Below are 20,033 nucleotides of genomic sequence, written 5' to 3'. Positions count from 1 at the left end.
TTTGTTGAAAAATTGTAGGGAGAGGTGAGTACAAAATTGGAAATTAAGGAACCGAGTACTTTTGAGGAAACTGTAATGATTACTATAGAAAATGAGAGAAAATTTGAGAAATTTAAAAAGAGAGAATAATTTAGAACACTAACATTGAAAATAGAGACCAAAATTTCCAAGGGGATGGACAAAATTTTCATATTTTAACGAGACAAAATGCTCAATTAGCACTGGAGGCTGAAGATCAATTGTAAAGTCAAATGTAAAATATGAGATTACCAGCATGACAAACAAGCCAAAAAAACATCAGAACTGGAAGAGGAGGAAATGGGAGAGGATATTTCTGAAGTCCAATGGTGACTTGTTTTTATTGTGGAGAGATAGGTCATGTAAGCACAAACTATCCTTATCCACCTAGAGCAATAGGGGATATGTATCATTTACCTCAAAACTTGCCAAATAGACAAAATGATTTTGGGATAGAAATAAAAAATAATTCTACTTCTCAATTTCCTAGGTTGACTAAAGAAGAGAAATGAAAAAGTGCCATAAATTGTATTCTTTTAGAAAATTAGAATGAGGAAAAGAAAATTGTTGATGTAATGCCTACAATAAAAAGAAGGAGAGATGTTGAGAGAGATGAACCTGAAGCTAGTAAGGCTGGTGAGAAAAGAGTAAGAAAAACAAAGAGAGGAGAAAAGAGAGACAAGGGAGAATAAAATAAATTGAGAGCGCCTAGAAAACATTATCATGCTCTTGATATTTCATTAGGGGAAGGAGAGAGTGATTATGACCTTAAAAAGGATATGATGGGTAAGAAAGCTAATATGTATTTTGCTTAGTTAATGGAGTTGTGCACCCAAGATGAGAGGACTGTAGAATAAATTAGTGAATCCTTAGTTCAAGGAAAAAAAGAAAGGAACAGTGAGAGTTTTGAGTATAGAAGAATTGCTTGATATTTGTCCTATCATTGATGCTTGGTACAAGAATTAGAACATAGGTGAAGCATTTATTGATGGAGGAGCACAAATTAGTGTGATTACTTAGGTTTGTATAGAGTAGTTTGGAATTTGAACTTTGAAGGATCAAAGTTTCGAATCATGCTTGCTAATCATGCTAAAGTGAGGTGTTTAGGTATCATTCAAAATTTGAAAGTGAAAGCTTATGGTGTGTCTATTAAAATTAATTGTCATGTTATGCCAGTAGGGTTGGGAGTTTTTTTGTTTATATTGGGTAGAACTTGGCTTAGGAAAGAAAGAGCAATACAAGATTGGGGCAAAGGAATCATCACAATTCATGATCATAGAGGAGTAGCAAAGAAATTTGACATGTTGTCAAGAAAGGAACTGGTGAATGAGGATGACAATGAAGAAGATAAATTAGAGGAAGAGAGTGATAGCTCTGATGAGGAAGAGGACAATGAGGATGAGAGTTCAAAAAGTGATTCTGATAGAGAGGTATCATCTATTGCAGTTGACTTAGTAAATCTTGAGAGATGGGGAGAAACAAGAGATCAGTCGAGAAAGTCTTGATGAAAGATTTGAGTGTTTGAGAGAAGAAGGGAACATTGTGGAGGATTTTTTGAGTTTTTTAGAAGACCATGAGAGGGAGATCTTAGAAATTGTAAGGTTTATATATGAAGTTGAGAGTTCAAATTTGTTGCCTAATGTGATAGAGTATGGTAGTAAGTTTCTAGATGTGGGTGTTGATTAAGAGAGTTTTGAGGTTATGGGTTTTGACTCATGTTGTGATTTTGATGGTGTTGGTGTTGTAGACTCTCATGAGTCTTGTGAGTTGGTTGATGATGATTTGAGTAGTCCTAAAGAGGCTATTGTTTGTGGTGTTGCTGATGTTGTTTTGAGTATACCTAACCTCATGCTTTTTGATAGTTGGGTGGACGACTGTATGGTTGATTTAAGCAACAATGAGGAAGATAAAACTTCATCTGATAGCCTTTTGGTTTCTTTGAGTTTTCCTAGAGTTTTTTATGATGTTGGTGATGATTTTGATTGGGGTTTTGAGGACTTAAGAGTGAAACTAATGAGAATGTGAGAGGTAATTTGAGTAAGGCTTTGAAACGAATTGAAATTTTGAGGGAAGACAGATCTAAAACTCAAGTCAAAGAGTTTGAAAGAGATTGTGAGGTTGAAGTTGAAGAGGATTGGACAAAAGGGTGTTTGGATAAGGAAAATGACCCTAATGTGTTGCTTGATATTGTTGAAGCTTCTTGCAAGATTTTGCCTCAGTTTGTTTGTGAGAATGCTATGAAAAAGATTTACCATTGTATTTGCAAAGTTGAAGAGTTGGAGTCTAGTTGTTTTGAAGAGACAAGTAGTGTGAATGGGTGTCTTTGAGAGGTTTCTTGTTTTGATGAGTTTGGTCGGAGATGATTGAGTTTGATGTGGATAATGGTGTGTTTGGATGTTTTGTAGTGATAGAAGATATTTTTCTAGGCTTTTTTGGGATGTTTGAAATCTTTATGGATGGAATTAAAGTTGGGATAATAGAAAGGGTTGAAACATTATTCCAAAACCCTAGAATTGTCATGTTTTTCTTTTGGGAGGATGGGAGGGGTATGTTGATTGTTGTGGATGATGAGATGTTTGACAGTTGAAATGTTCTAAGAATTTTGTATTTGAAAATTTTGTGGATTTTAAAGAGAAATTTGTGTATGATTTTTGTGTGTTCATTGAGAAGATGTTTGAGAGTTATGTGCCATTGATTTTTCTACTTTTTGAGTTCAAAGAATTTAGGGATGGCGTGTTGGATTTGATCTTTGATTGGCTCATAAATGTAGCATCGTTTTATGAAAGCGATTGCTGCACATGAATGTTTGTAGACTGGGGGGGGGGGGGGGGGGGGGGCGCTAAATATGTCAAGCATTTTTTGTGAAAACTAAAAACCCTAGAAAAATTGTAGATAGGGTGGATTTTTACTAGCTTACTCATTTGCATGACTATTTATTTTGTGATTCGTAGCTAGATTTTTTTGAGGGTGATTAGCTTAGGATTTGTTTTGTCATTTTGTTTGGATTTTTTAGAGGAAATTTTGATAGCCTTAGTCAAGATTGATTTTTTTTTTTGGGGTAGGTTAGAGCTAGAGTTTGCTAGTAGCTGCCAAACATCGTGGAACATGTATGTTTTCTTGCTAAGACTCTTGCACATCACAGAGATTATGTGTTCACGAACACTTCACATTGTACTTGTTGAATGCATTGTACTTAGGGGTTGTCTCCTGATCTTATTCAAATACTTCCATGCCACGAGTTGAATTCAAAAGGATTAAAAGAAAAGATTATGGCCCTTTTCTTGAAAGATGGATATTTATGGAAGCATACAAAGAAAAAGAGAGGAGCTCCAATATGTGTGTTGGGAGATAGGGCTTTTCAACAACAAGTGATGCAAGAGTTTCATGAAAGCTTACGGGCTGGACATAGAGGAGTTTGGGGCACATTTGCCAAGATCAAAGAGAATTATTGGTGGAAAAACATGTATAAAGATATGGAGCATTATGTGGAATCATGCAGTGTCTGTCAGATGTATTCCATGGTAAGGCATAGAGATGGGTTGCAACCGACCTATCCATTGTCTATGCATTACAAATGGCTAATTGATTTGGTACCATGCCTACAAGTTCATGGAATATGCGATATCTTATGCTTGCACGAGAAGACTTGAAAAATCAAGTGGAAGGTGGAGCTCTTAGTACAAAGACTACTCAAGTAGTTTGCAAGTTCTTATTGGAAGAAGTCTTTTGCAGGTATGGTTGTGTTAGTAAAGTGGTTGCAGAAAGAGGAGAATTGGATGCAGATGAGGCTTGTGACTTTTTTGACAATTGGGTATCAAGTGGCTTTAGCTTCAGCTTATAATCTTGAAGCAAATGGCAAAAGTGAAAGAGGTTATTAGCCTATCATTAAGGCATTGGAAAAGTCATGCAAGGGTAGGATGAAAGAGTGACCAAGAATGTTACCCTTTGATTTATGTGCTAATAGAACCACTCACAGCGTAGTTACAGGGTATATGCCTGCTGAATTAATGTATGGACAACATTCAATCATGCCTATTGAGGAGACTGTTGTTACTTGGAGTGTTCTACCCTAGGAAGAGGGTTTGAATAGAGAAGAGTTGTTGGTCCTATGCATTAGATAGTTAGGAAGAAGGCCTAATGACATTAAGATAGTGATGGACCTAAAAACGGGCCGGCACTGGCTCATGCACTAGCCGGGCCTCGTCACTACGCACAAGACAACCCCTCGGCCTCGCGGCCAGGAGCGTCTATCAAAATCTCTGCCTTCCTAAACATTGCATTTGTAATACGTTGTAGTCCAATTGATCCTAACCCAATATTACTCCTCAGAGGGAGTCCCTTTCACATAGCCAAAAGGCTCGAATCACATACACATGGGGTTCCTCCTACGGCTGAATGCCATCAACCCTCTGCGACTCTCCTACACCTTGGGGATTGGCCCCTCGATGCGTCGCTCAACATCTAAACATTTCGCACAAAAGTCGCTCAAGGTACCAAATAAGCGTGTCCAGGAGTGTACCATTTTCTCCTCACTTGCTTTCCCCTTTGGGACCCGCGTCTACCTACAGCATGGGTACCTCACTGCCTCTCAACGTAGGTCATGTTTTAATAAAACAATTGCAATGCATGTCCAGGAGCTGGTCACTGATACTTTTTAAATTCTTTTCATGCTCTATGCATTTGGTGGATGCCTAGTGCTCAAACATTTAGCAAAACAGTATCGTGCACAAGTGCAAAACCATTCTTTTAATGATTTCCAACTACCGTTCATGCTTCGTTGCCTGGGCCTAGCACCGAGGTGATCCTCATGCTACTAAGCTCTTAATTTTAATTATCATCCGTCCTAAATGCTATGCATGGAAATAAGCAACTTTTCCATCATCTCACACGGCATTTAGACATATTTCAACTTCTCTACCCTTCCCCGTTTAAATATTGCATCGTTACATAGATTTACGAGGCATTTTACCATCATTTTATGTGTAAAAAAGGGAAAACCACACTAGAACAAGAAGTTGGGGTTGAACTGAGGAAAATCCTCATGCTTCAGTCCCCACAAACATTCACAAACATTGTTCTTAATTTTCATTAATTTTCCGCACCCAAAATACATTTTCCCCCTATTTTTAGTGATTTCCCTCTATTTTCCTTGTATTTTTCCTTATTTTCTGCATTATTTAATTACTAAAAATTCAAAACAGGTTATGGGCTGTGGCCCTTAGTTCCTTCTTGCAGCAAAAATGAAAATTTAGTTGGTGTTCCTATTCATTTTCCATTTTTTTTCTCAAAAACATCATTTTTCCTTGATTTTTCATATTTTACGTGTTTTAGTGTATTATTTTGAACCACAAGATGCATATTTTTCTGATTTTTTGATTATGATCAGCAAGTACTCATGGAAAACGGCAACATAAACAATTTTTAGCCCACATGAACAACATTTTATCAATCAAAAGCCATAAAATCTCAAATTTCCTTTGAAAAAATTAAATTACTGCTTATTTGCATGTTTCGGGTTTCATGTCCATGGCTGTAAATTTGAAAATCAGCAGCACTTCATGCTCAGCACGATCACAAATCACCATTTCCAGCCCGTGGAGCAATCCGATCCATGCCGGACAAGCCTCCATCATTCTTTCTTCTTCCTTCTTCTTCCCACATGAATTCCCTCTTAGAGGAGAGAGAGGGAGGAGAGAGAAAGATTGATTTTCTCTCTCCCTCTACAGGCTGCCATTCTCCGCGTGAACTGAAGCGATGCGGAGCGAAGATCGAATGTGGAAGCCTGATATAATTGAATCCATGGCTTATTCTTCAGCCTGCATCTCGATTTGAGGGGGGGGCGCCGTTTTTTTCGCGCGGATCCCTACACGGCACTACCTTGGGCACGATGGAAAAAATAGGGGGGGTGAGGAGCCAAAGGGCACCCCCCACTAATCACACCCTTTGAAATTTCAAATTTGGCCTCTTTTTGGGCACCCCGGCCGGTTTCGGGCCAACTTCCTCATACGAGCTCCGATTGATGTGCTGTAAATTTTTGGGCGTCCGTCTCGGCATCCCAGACAGGCCTGCAGCTCCCGTATCCCGTCCCAACTGACAAAAAAATTACTAAAAATTCGGACGTGTCACTTGGGCGTCCGTCGACTGCTTGTCGCTTAAAATTGTCCTAGATCGAGCCGCCGCCTTTGACGGTGAATATTTTTCCCTCGATATTCATAATTTTTAGCTATTTTTAAGCACTTCCCAGCACCTAAATTCCGCTCTCATTGGCGACCACGGGATAGGGCGACTCAGCCCGTCGAATCCACGAATATATCTGGATTGGCCACAAGAAGCTTCCATCGCAGTAAAGGCTCCTCCAGGCTCCACCAAATTCCACTAACCACGAAACCTGTCCAGCACAACACTTAAAACAAAAACCCAATTAAACGCACCCGCACTAGACAGGGAAATGGCCCTCTTGGCCTAATGAAATGAAACTTGACTTTGCTACAAAACTGAATCGGCCCTCTTGGCCTAATGAAATCAACAATACTACGCATAACATCCACCTGGAAACAACCATGATAGACAGCAAAGCATACCATTCCCAGGGAAACAGAGGCTCGAAGCCCTAAACTAGGTGCATTAGATTATGACCCATCCCTCCTGCGTATATCGCAAGAGGTGTTCGCATCACATGTCGTCTAATCAATCTATGGGTCCAAGATAATAAAGGTAGATGAGTCTCGCTTACCCTTTGCATCACCCAGATCAACCATCGTCTGCCAAAGAGGGCATGTTCAGAAAGCATACCCCACAAACGACCAGGTCCTGTCTCACCATCAATAGATATATCGGGACAAGGGCCACAATTAAAGAAGAGGTCTTCATACGCGAAATTAGCCAATGAATCGGCAAACTGATTCCAATTCCGTGGAATCAGCTGAAAAGACACTCTATCGAATTCGTCTAGCAGGGCTATGGCAGTATGATGGTACATGCAAAGGATGGGGTTTCGTACCATGTATGTCCCATTGAGTTGATTTAAAACCAATTGAGAGTCCCCTTTCACCAATAACTGGCGGACGCCCCATCAAAGTACAAGGTGTACGTCCATAAAGGGTTTACATATCCCGCCATCCGGAACTCTACTCGTAATTATGGTAATCAAAATTTAGCATATTCAACGGGTGGACTGTAGGCTCCATCCCTCCATCATCATTGAATTCAACAGGGATGCTCGTCAAAATTTGTAGGCAGTGATGGCAGAAGACCTTGATCTCCCAAATAAATGTCCCGCCTTCTTGCTCAATCACCTTATATCCTTTGCTCCACCAAATGAGCTTTCCCTGATGATACCTCTGTTCTAAATATGGGTGTTCTAAATAAGGGATCAGACGACCCATCAACCTCTATCACGATTTCCTTGCAGATATTTGATCGATCTCTCCTAGACCTGCAAGGCAGTCATAATATTAGTGCAATCAGAAATAATAAGGTTTAATCTTATTAAGATTAACCTTATTTTTAAATTCTATCCCCTCAAGGTCAGCTAACAAGACTGTGGACTTATTCTTTCCTATTCTAACAATCCTATAGGGCCCGTCCCATTTGGGCTCTAGCTTGCCTGGAAATAATTCACGTCGTGCATCATAATACAGAACAAGCTGTCCTCTCTTGAAGGTGTATTTCTTGGCTTTGAGGTCATGTAGCTGCTTCATTCGGCGCTTCACCACTTCTTGGTGCAATAAGCTCTGCAATTTAAGCTCATCTAAATGTGCCAGTGTCGTCAAGCGCTCAAAAAGTGCATCTTCATCGCTCAAAGAATGATTGATGGCAAATCGAATAGTCGGCAGCTCAATTCTAAAGGCAAGACACACTCCTCCCCATATACTAACTTGAACGGGGTATGGCCAGTGGCTCGTTTGAGAGTCGTATTGTAGGCCCACACTGCCACGTATAACTTTTTATCCCAATCCCGTTTCTTTTCCGATACAATTTTGGACAGGATGCCCACAAGCTGCTTGTTGGTGCTTTCAACTTGCCCATTGGCTTGCAGATTATATGGGGTTGTCTTGTTATGCTTGATTTGCCACATTTCTGTCAAACCTTTGATCACCTTATTCAGGAAATGGGTTCCGCGGTCCGACACTAATTCTTTCGGTGGACCAAAACGGCATATTATCTGCTCTAAAAGGAAACTAGCAGTTTCTTTAGCATTATCTTTCCTTGTTGCACGTGCTTCTGACCACTTCGTGAAGTAGTCAGTTGCTACAATGATGTACCTCTTTTGCGCAGTCGACGACGGAGTAATAGGACCCACAAAGTCTATTCCCCACTTCTCAAATGGAAGTATCGCCATAATATGGGTGAGTGGTCATTTCCTATTCTCTCGACTATCATGTCGTTGACAAATATCGCATCTCTTAACATACGCAAACGCATCCTGGAAGATGGCAAGCCACCAATAACCTGCTCTTAAAGCCTTTTGTGCTGTAAGCAGTCCAGCAAAATGGCCGCCGCAAGCAGAATCATGGCACTCTTCCAAAATGAATGGCACCTCGTCAGGCATCACACACCAGCGATAGATGTCATCAACCCCTTGTCGATATAATGTAACTGCGATCAAGGCAAACTTTAACACTTGCTGCTTAATTTTCCTTCTCTCAGCTCTAGATAATTCGGATCCCGCCTCTCCCGTTGATAAATAATGCGTTATTGCAGCATACCAGGAGGGGATAGATGCCGAATCTATTTTAAATAACGCCTCCTGTCAGAGATCATAGCCTGTTTTCAGGCAGCAGCTGCACAGTCCAGCTGCACAGTCGGACTGTGCAGTCGGACTGCCACGTGGCAGTCCGACTGCCTGCAGCCGATTTTTATCAGGCTGCGCCCTATTTTGGCGCCCCATTCCAGGCAGTTTTTCGCCTATTTATTGCTGACGTTTTCAGCAGTCTGGCGATCATTCTCTGTCGCAGATTACAGACCGGTGCCGTGCAGATCTCTGTCTCTGTTCGCAGATTTCAGACAGCAGACAGTGCAGACTGCAGCAGACTTCGAGGTGGACAGCAGGTCGCATCGTCGAGGTGGAGACACGCAGTCCAGCGCACTGCGCCCGTGTATATCTTTGTATTCAGCATTCTTTATACAGCAGATCTTCAGTGTACACTGTCTCTTTCTCTCCCTTCTCTCTCTGCGTTCTCTCTCTCTCAGTCCTACGCTTCCGCACCGCTGCACTCTGACATGGTATCAGAGCAGTGTTTGAGGGCTGACTGAGCGCAGAATCAACCTGAAGTGGAGTACAGGTGGTGGATTTGCTGCTATTTACTGCTGTTTGACGCGGAGAAAGTTTGAGTTTTCAACCTAAAAGTGCAGGTTTTGCTTTTTCATCGCCTCCGGCGGGTGAAGAAGCTTCGGGACGCTGAAGAGCCTTAGCAGGCTGAGTCTACTCAGTCAGAGGGGGCTGCTTTTGCGTTTGAGAAGGCATTGCAGGTGAAGCTGTCTACAGAGATGGACTTGGAGTTCCAGGCGATTATGGACCGGAAGGTGCCTGGCCTACCGGCTCTTCCTACAGATCAGAAGCTCGACGGCGACAACTACCGCATTTGGCGCGTTATGATGTTGGCCATTCTAGAGTCCTATGATTTGGCGGAGTTGGTACAGAAAGACATTGACCGGCCTTCGGTAAGAGATGAGTCCAAACTCTCTTCCAATGCTCGTGCGGAGTTGGCCAGGGCCCAGTCTCATTGGGACAAACTCAATGCCAGGATTCGATCCTTTCTCTTTCTATCATGCACTACAGCCGTGATCGCTCACATCGAGCACTTGACGGTGGCTCGTGAGATATGGCTAGAGCTTGATCAAATGTACAATCGGATGACCCTGATGAAGAGGGTTTCTTTGGAGGTACAGATGCGGACCTTGTCCGTCAATAAGTCTTCTTCGCTAAGGGAACACATTAACAAGCTAAGGCAGCTACAGATGCAGGTTCAGAATGCGGGGAAGTCGATCTCCTCCGAAGACATGGCGATTACACTCTTGTCCCAGTTGCCGCCACGATTCGGTACATTCTACTCTGCCCTTATTGCTTCAGGGTGAGAGTCTACTCTTCGGTGGGAAGAGTTGGTTCCAATGGTCTTGGACCAAGAGGAACAGCTAAAGGGACAGAATGCTTCCAAGACGAAGGCATTGACAGGTCAAGCCTCTCAGAAGAAGGGGAAGGACCAAAAGAAGAAGAAGGGGGATAACAAGTCCAAGAAGGACAAGGAGAAGGACAAGGACAAAGACTCCACATGCCATATTTGTGGAAAGACTGGCCATTGGAAGAAGGATTGCCCTGACAAAGACTCGAAGGACACCAAGAAGAAGGAAACCAAGGATTCTGGAGCGGTGGCTGCACCCTCATCAGCTGCATTTCTACACTTAGTTGTCATTGAGGACGCTTCACCGAATGCTTCTGATGCTGCGATGGCGGCTTCCCAATCTCGAGAGTGGATTATTGATAGTGGTGCCTCACGGCACATGACTCCTTCATCAGATGGTGTTGCCCAGCTGCGACCTTCGCGTGGGCAGGTTCTCATTGGAGACAGCTCTTCAGTTTCTATTGCAGGTCGGGGTAAGATGCAGCTTATTCCGGATGGACGAGGTGGCACCCATACTTCAGAGGTTTTGCATGTACCAGGATTGGGGTACCATCTCCTTTCAGTCCATAAGATTTGTTCCCTTGGTCTTCTGGTGGAGTTTGACAGTTCTACAGTGCGAGTCCTTGATCGTGAATCGAGGAAGGTTCTATCATCTGGATATGAGGAGAACGGCATTTACAAACTGAAGTCTTCCACTGCCCTCTCTACTCTTCTTCTTACCTCACAGTCACAGTCTGAATTATGGCATGCTAGGTTTGGTCACCTGAACTATGACTATCTTCGGAAGGCGTCACGGGGACAGCTTGTTCGAGGGTTGCTGGATATAGTGGTGAGCCAGCAGCCATGTGTCTCCTGCATAAGGGGGAAGCAGCATAGGGATGCCATTCCCCACACCGCTTCGCGGCGGTCTACTTCACCGATGGAGTTAGTATCTACGGATCTATGTGGCCCTATGAGGAATGAGTCCCTGCGTGGGAGCTCGTACTTCATGCTGATCGTGGATGACTATAGCAGGATGACATGTGCCTACTTTTTGGCACTAAAATCAGAAGCTTTCTCGCACTTCAAGGATTGGCTTCTCTTTGAGGAGAACCGATCAGGCCGGAAGTTGAAGACCTTGCGATCCGACAAGGGAGGTGAATTTGTCTCTAATGAATTTGCTCGGTTTTGTGCAGATAGAGGAATTCACCAGGAGTTTGCCAATACGAATACTCCACAAGAAAATGGTATTCTCGAATGGAAGAACCGCAGTGTGATCGAGATGGCGCGCACCATGATGGAGTACCGACAGACCCCCCAGGTTCTGTGGGCCGAGGCTGTGGCTACTGCAGTCCACATTCTTAACCGATCTCCTACTTCGGCCGTGGAAGGGATGACTTCATTTGAGGCGTATTTTGGGTCGAAGCCAGATGTTTCTTACTTTCGGGTCTTTGGGTGTGATGCCTATGTTCACATTCCCAAAGCTCACCGTGACAAATTCGAAGCGGCTTCCCGCAAACAGGTATTTGTTGGCTACAGCTCCCAGTCCCAAGGCTACCGACTCTATGATCCCGTCAAGCGGGATGTATATACTAGCCGTGATGTGCGGTTTGTGGAGGTTCCGGCTTTTTCAATGGGTGAGGAGCATCCCGTTCTTGGAGATCCAGGGGAGAGTTTGGCTCCTTCTACAGTTCCACTGGAGCCTGTGCCGTTTGATTATGATTCTGTTTCTGACACAGAGTCTACTGTTCCACCAGATCCTTCTGAGGAGTTACCACTGGTGGACATTCTAGAGTCTTCTACTGATGGAGAACGACGAGGGGAGGTTCAGCCTCCTCCTCGCTGGGCCCGTGACACACTCCGTGATTCAGGGATCGAGGGGGTTCCTGAGGAGTGGGGACCGCAGGATGGTCCGCGGCGGTCACGGAGGCACCAGGCGCATTCTTCGGAGCTTGTGTGCTCCAATTATTGTTTAATGTCCCGAGTTATGCAGGATCGAGAGCCCACCTCCGTGAAGGAGGCTTTACAGTCCGCCCCATGGAAGAAAGCTATGGAAGCTGAGTTGGAGGCTATTGAGAGGAATGGCACTTGGTCACTTGTGCCACACCCCCCGAAGAAGAAGGTGATTGGAGTCAAGTGGGTCTTTAAGACCAAATATCTCAGTGATGGTACTTTGGATAAGCACAAGACTCGCCTTGTTGCTAAGGGTTTTGCCCAGCGCCCAGGTATTGACTGTCATGACACCTTTGCCCCTACAGCCCGTATGGCAACCATTAGAGCTGTTCTTGCTTTGGCTGGCCATAGGAGATGGCCTGTTTATCAGCTGGATGTGAAGTCGGCCTTCCTGAATGGTGGTTTGAAGGAGGAGATCTACGTTGAGCAGCCTCCTGGCTTTGGTTCTTCGGACGGGAAAGTCTACAGGTTGAAGAAGGCCCTGTATGGTCTCAAGCAGGCCCCGCGAGCTTGGAACGAGAAGATTGATTCGTTCCTCCAGACTCAGTTGGGATATCGGCGGTCCAAGGCCGATCCGCAGCTGTATGTTCACACTTCCGAGGATGGTTGTGTGCTGTTTGTATTATATGTTGATGATTTGATTGTCACAGGTGATGATGCACAGCAGGTCCAGGAGACAAAGTCAGCTTTACATCGGATGTTCGAGATGACGGATTTGGGGCTACTCCATTTCTTTTTAGGACATGAGATTTTTCAGTCTCAGAGGGGGATCTTTCTCTCCCAACAGAGATATGTACAGGAGCTCTTGGTGTCTTTTGAGATGGAAGATTGTCGGGCCCTCTCTACTCCTATGGATCCGAACTGGAAGGCCACTTCCCACTCAGCTTCTCCTTTGGCGGATGCTTCCCGCTATCGACAGTTGATAGGGTCTTTGATTTGGCTTCTCAACACCAGGGTTGATCTATGTTTTGCTGTTGGGCTCTTGGCAGGGTTCATGAGTGAACCTAAGACGGTGCATTGGCAGGCTGCTCAGAGGATACTTCGGTATCTGAGGGGGACGTCTGATTTGGGGATTCATTACCCCGCAGGGACAGATGGGTCAGATCTTGTACTTGCAAGTTGGAGTGACTCGGATTGGACCGGTGACGTGGACCACAGGCGGTCTACAACAGGTTACTGCTTTACTTTGGGTGCAGGTGTTATTTCATGGAGTAGCAAGAAGCAGCCCACGGTAGCCCTTTCGTCTACTGAGGCGGAATATCGGGCCGCATCTTCCACCACATGCGAGGTTGTGTGGCTTCGGAGATTGTTGGAGGAGCTTGGGTGCCCCCAGACTCGTCCTACATTGCTGCGATGTGACAATGAGAGTTGCATTGCCTTGGCAAGGAACCCTGTTTTTCATGCCCGGACGAAGCACATTGAGATCCAGTACCACTTCATCCGAGAAAAGCTTCTGGATGAGACCATCACTGTGGAGTATTGCAAGACGGAGGATAATCTTGCGGATTTGTTTACGAAGGCGCTTCCTCAGGCTCTACTTCGGCAACATTCCAGATCCCTCAGGCTTCTGCCCTGTCCAGGCTCTGAGAGGGGGTGTCATAGATCATAGCCTGTTTTCAGGCAGCAGCTGCACAGTCGGACTGTGCAGTCGGACTGCCACGTGGCAGTCCGACTGCCTGCAGCCGATTTTTATCAGGCTGCGCCCTATTTTGGCGCCCCATTCCAGGCAGTTTTTCGCATATTTATTGCTGACGTTTTCAGCAGTCTGGCGATCATTCTCTGTCGCAGATTACAGACCGGTGCAGTGCAGATCTCTGTCTCTGTTCGCAGATTTCAGACAGCAGACAATGCAGACTGCAGCAGACTTCGAGGTGGACAGCAGGTCACATCGTCGAGGTGGAGACACGCAGTCCAGCGCACTGCGCCCGTGTATATCTTTGTATTCAGCATTCTTTATACAGCAGATCTTCAGTGTACACTGTCTCTTTCTCTCCCTTCTCTCTCTGTGTTCTCTCTCTCTCAGTCCTACGCTTCCGCACCGCTGCACTCTGACACCTCCATGTCACTACCTTCAGCCACAGATTCTTTCGGCTCCCCAAAGTCCACGAGACATTCTACGATGCCTTGCAACCTTGGTGGCTTACTCCTGATTTCATAATCAAATTCCTGTAAAGTGATCAACCACTTTACTAGACGATCAGGCGGCTGTAGCTTATTCATCAATAATCGAAGTCCCTCCGCCTTCGTATAAAGCACGACTTTCTCATAGAGAATATAATGCCTGAATTTCTTGGTCCCAAAGACCATCGCTAGACACAATTTCTCCATGTAGGTATAATTGATTTCGGATACCCCCAGCTTCCGACTAGCAAAAGCAATCGGGTGGTGCCACTTCTCTTCCCAAATTTGGGCTAAACAACAGCTGATACTATACATGGTGGCTGCTGAGAATATATAGAACACCTCACCTCTTTTAGGTGCTTTTAAAACGGGCACTCTTGCTAGCTCTTGTTTCACATCCTCGAATGCTACCTTACAAGGGTCACCCCATACAAATGAACAGCTAAAGGACAATAAATTTGTAAGCGGCAACATTCTTTCTGCTAAGGCGTTGATGAATCTACGGTAGTAACCAACCGAAGACAGAAAGCTATGAACTTCTTTCGGAGTGCGTGGTGGACCCATGGCAACTATAACTTTAACCTTCTCGGGGTCTGTCGCAATTCCTACCGAACTGACCACATGACCCAGCAATAGCCCATAAGGTACTCCAAAAACACACTTCCGTGGGTTTAGGGCGATGCAAAATTGTCTACAGCGCTCGAAGCATTTTCTTAAAATGATCAACTGCCTTCCTCTCACGGTGGCGGCCCCTAAGTCATCAATAAACACCTTCAACTCTTCAGGGGATATGTCATCGAATGTCTTATCTGCTGTTCGTTGCCACGAACCAAGCGCATTGCATAAACCAAAGGCCATCACATGGTACGCAAAAGTACCAAAGACACTAATAAAAGTTGTTTTCAACTTGTTCTCTTCTGCAATTGCCATTTGGTTGTATCCTGCAAAGCAATCCATAAACGAATATATCTCCCTACCCGCTAATTGATCCAAAATCTGGTCAATAAATGGCAACGGGTAGTAGTCCTTAACTGTCTGCTTATTCAGCTCCCTAAAGTCTACACATAATCGGATTTGATTATTATTCTTCTTTCTTATCACAACCGGCGAACACCATTCCATGTGTTGCACAGGAAAAATCAAACCCGCTTTTCGAAGCTTCTATAACTCTTCAAACAGCCCGTCCCTCAGTTCGAAAGGCATACGCCTTACTTTCTGCCGTACAGGACGACTGCCCTCTTTCAACGGAATTGTATGAACAGCAAGACTAGGAGGAATGCCTCTCAACTCATCATAACTCCAGGCAAAGATATCACGGAATTCCTGGATCAAGGCCACATAGTCCTCCCTTTCTGCTGTGTTGAGCATAGAACCTAATTTGATTGGCCGCGAATCATCAGGCGTACCAAGGTCTAGCTCGATAACATCTGCATCTCTTATACGATCTTGGCCCTCTATCGGCTCGTTCAAAGTGATCTGATAGATGTCTTCCGTGGTGGATCCCTCTTTGGACTCATCACTCGATGATGTCTCACTGGCAGATAAATCTTCTAATGTCTCCAATTCTATAGAAGATAGAGGAGCTCTCTCACTCTACAGGGACTCGGGATAAGCATCAACCACCACACGCTGGACACCTCTGCCGAATATTATTCGACCGGCGGGTATATCCACTTGGCAGTCCACTTGCAAGATCCAAGGTCGTCCGAGTAATACTCGGTAACTTGGACGGCCTGCAAAACGAATCACCCTAAAGTCCAACAGGCATTCTACATTTGCAACAGTGACATGGACCTTAGTAATGCAGCCTTCCGGCTGTCTCAAACTATCATCTGCCATTCTGAGAATTGTGGAGGTATCTTTCCGGTCGCAAGACCCAACCTTTCCATCAGTTCAGAACTCATAATGTTAATAGATGATCCCGTGTCGACAATGGCATAATCTACTAATATCCCATCGACATAAGCTGCAACCCTTGGACAATGCTTCTCAGCATGCTCGAACCAGTCATCACCAACTCGCGCAATACCCAAAGGTTCTACGATATACCCGATACGTAGGATCTTTCTAAATTCCTTGCGTACTCCTGGGGAAAGCTTAATAAGCTGTAAAAGATTCACATCCGGCTTGACTTCGCAAAGAGAGCTCGCCAAATCGAATTCATGATAGTTTGATAGAGCTCGCTTTTCACGCCAAACCATCCGCTCTTTAGGTCGCTAAACTGGCTTTATTGCCTCTTTTTTAACTTTCACCTTCTTCTTTGGTGGTTCCTTATCGGCTTTACTTTCTACGGGCTTCAAAGGTCCCCCTTCCATGGCAGGATCCAAAACTTGCGTTCCTTTGTCGCCTTGTTTAGGGTTTCCGTCGACAGGCTTATCCTTGTCGGCTTCTCTACCCTTTTGACCTCTTGTAAGAACAGCACGCAGATTAGAGGTTTCAGCATCATTAACGCGTACAGCCTCAATCAAACTAACCCCACTACCACTAGGTAGCTCCTCCACTGTAGTCTTTGGTCGTTGAAGTATTTGTTTAGGCCCATCTTCTCGCTGGGAATCATTTCCTTGGGCACGATGATTAACAGGCCCTGGCTGCCGACTACCACGCTGGAGGGAACTGATCTTACTCCAGCAAGTAGCTGCTAAATGGCCGGATTTTCTACAAATGTCGCACTTAACATTTGGGCAATTTCTTAGATAGTGTTGCCCACCACACCATTTGCAACTAAACCTCAAAGGTGCACCCTCCTCTGGGTATCTACTTCCTATCAAATTTTGTTGTTTTTTAAGGAAGTTGACATCCACGGCTATTTGTCGATACTGCTCCGTAATCATGTCGGTATAATGCTTCATCAATGTCCTTAACCTCGCCAAGAACATTGGAAGCGCTCGACTCATAGCCTTGGTCATTACCATGTCGTTCTATCGGCCTAACAATTCGATTAGGCACTGGTTGTTGAGCCACAGGCATGGTGTTAGAATTGACAGCTTGGCCTCCACCATTTGGAGCCATTTGACTGCCCGTAGGCATCGACATGCTAGGGGGAGCTGGTAATAAAGGGACATTCTGCATCATGTTCCCTCTCCCATTAGGGTTAGCCATCGCTATCCCTTGGCCACTACTGCCATTGGCCATTGCCACATTATTTCCCAATATTAAACCCATATTCTAATTGCCTCGAGAGGCATAGGCTACTTGTAGTCGGGATTCCACCTCTTATGCTCGTGTAATGGCAGTATCTATATCCCCCAAGGGGACACTACTCACCTGCAATTGGATATTAAAGTCCAAACCATGTAGGAAATATTGCAATTGGGTAGCTGCGGGGATAGGAATAGAGGTGTCTAACTTACGGAAAACCTCTTTTATTTTCTTCGCATAAGCACGAATATCCTCGTGTGGTTCTTGGCGGGTCACGTTGAGTACACGCAACCAATATTGCCCACCCCTTTCAGGGGCAAACTCCCTTCAAAAAGCTCCATAAAATGCATCAATATTCAATATGGTTCCGGCTTCTAAACCATGATACCATATAGCGGCTCTTCCTTTGAGAGTCATATTGAAGAACATCATTAAATGTCCTTCTTCTTGAATGCGACAGTTAAACATCAGCTTTTGAAACTCCCTAATGTGGAGTTCCGCATCTTCCTCAACTAGCCCGTTAAAAATGGGTAGTGGGTAGCCTAGAGCCGGCAAATCCGTCGTTCCTGCTGGAATTGCAATAGGCTGCACCATGACGAGGATTGGATTTGCACTAGGAATAGGGGACGGTGGGGTTACACCTCCCGTACTTGATGTAGACTGGCTTATGGCAGAAAGGGGAGCACTAGAGCTTCCACCTTCTCCTAACTTGCTGCTTGTGGCCCCAAGACCACTAGATCCACTCCCTCATAAAGGTTCAGCACCGCTACGCTTAGGGGAATATCTCCTAAAAATTTCAGCACGTCGCCTAGCTCTTTCGTCTCTTTCTTGCTTTTGGATTTCTGTTAGACGATGCTTATCAATAAATAACGGATCAATCTCAGTATCCTTTGGCATAAACTACTATTTGGTCCCTAGACAACCAGGATTCGAGGACCGCCACTTTTAAGGGCTCCTGGCAGACGCACCACTGATGGACCTAAAAACGGGCCGACACTGGCTCATGCACTAGCTGGGCCTCGTCACTACGCACAAGACAACCCCTCGGCCTCGTGGCCAGGAGCGTCTATCAAAATCTTTGCCTTCCTAAACATTGCGTTTGTAATACGTTGTAGTCCAACTGATCCTAACCCAATATTACTCCTCAGAGGGAGTCCCTTTCACATAGCCAAAAGGCTCGAATCACATACACATGGGGTTCCTCCTACGGCTGAATGCCGTCAACCCTCTGCGACTCTCCTACACCTTGGGGATTGGCCCCTCGATGCGTCGCTCAACATCTAAACATTTCACACAAAAGTCGCTCAAGGTACCAAATAAGCGTGTCCAGGAGTGTACCATTTTCTCCTCACTTGCTTTCCCCTTTGGGACCCGCGTCTACCTACAGCATGGGTACCTCACTGCCTCTCAACGTAGGTCATGTTTTAATAAAACAATTGCAATGCATGTCCAGGAGCTGGTCACTGATACTTTTTAAATTCTTTTCATGCTCTATGCATTTGGTGGATGCCTAGTGCTCAAACATTTAGCAAAACAGTATCGTGCACAAGTGCAAAACCATTCTTTTAATGATTTCCAACTATCGTTCGTGCTTCGTTGCCTGGGCCTAGCACCGAGGTGATCCTCGTGCTAATAAGCTCTTAATTTTAATTATCATCCGTCCTAAATGCTATGCATGGAAATAAGCAACTTTTCCATCATCTCACACGGCATTTAGACATATTTCAACTTCTCTACCCTTCCCCGTTTAAATATTGCATCGTTACATAGATTTATGAGGCATTTTACCATCATTTTATGTGTAAAAAAGAGAAAACCACACTAGAACAAGAAGTTGGGGTTGAACTGAGAAAAATCCTCATGTTTCAGTCCCCACAAACATTCACAAACATTGTTCTTAATTTTCATTAATTTCCCGCACCCAAAATACATTTTCCCCCTATTTTTAGTGATTTCCCTCTATTTTCCTTGTATTTTTCCTTATTTTTTGCATTATTTAATTACTGAAAATTCAAAACAGGTTATGGGCTGTAGCCCTTAGTTCCTTCTTGCAGCAAAGATGAAAATTTAGTTGGTGTTCCTATTCATTTTCCATTTTTATTCTCAAAAACATCATTTTCCCTTGATTTTCCATATTTTACGTGTTTTAGTGTATTATTTTGAACCACAAGATGCATATTTTTCTGATTTTTTGATTATGATCAGCAAGTACTCATGGAAAACAGCAACATAAACAATTTTTAGCCCACATGAACAAAATTTTATCAATCAAAAGACATAAAATCTCAAATTTCCTTTGAAAAAATTAAATTACCACTTATTTGAGTGTTTCGGGTTTCATGTCCATGGCTGTAAATTTGAAAATCAGCAGCACTTCATGCTCAGCACGATCACAAATCACCATTTCTAGCCCGTGGAGCAATCCGATCCATGTCGGACAAGCCTCCATCATTCTTTCTTCTTCTTTCTTCTTCCCACATGAATTCCCTCTTAGAGGAGAGAGAGGGAGGAGAGAGAAAGACTGATTTTCTCTCTCCCTCTACAGGCTGCCATTCCCCGCGTGAACTGAAGCGATGCGGAGCGAAGATCGAATGTGGAAGCTTGATATAATTGAATCCATGGCTTATTCTTCAGCCTGCATCTCGATTTGAGGGGGGGGGGCGCCGTTTTTTTCACGCGGATCCCTGCACGGCACTACCTTGG

The sequence above is a fragment of the Lygodium microphyllum genome, chromosome 4 (assembly GCF_053477565.2).
Source record: "Lygodium microphyllum isolate KBCC chromosome 4, Lygodium_microphyllum_v1.1.10, whole genome shotgun sequence".
NCBI lineage: Eukaryota > Viridiplantae > Streptophyta > Polypodiopsida > Schizaeales > Lygodiaceae > Lygodium > Lygodium microphyllum.
The sequence above is the reverse complement of the archived record's forward strand: the minus strand, read 5'-3'. Positions refer to the sequence as shown.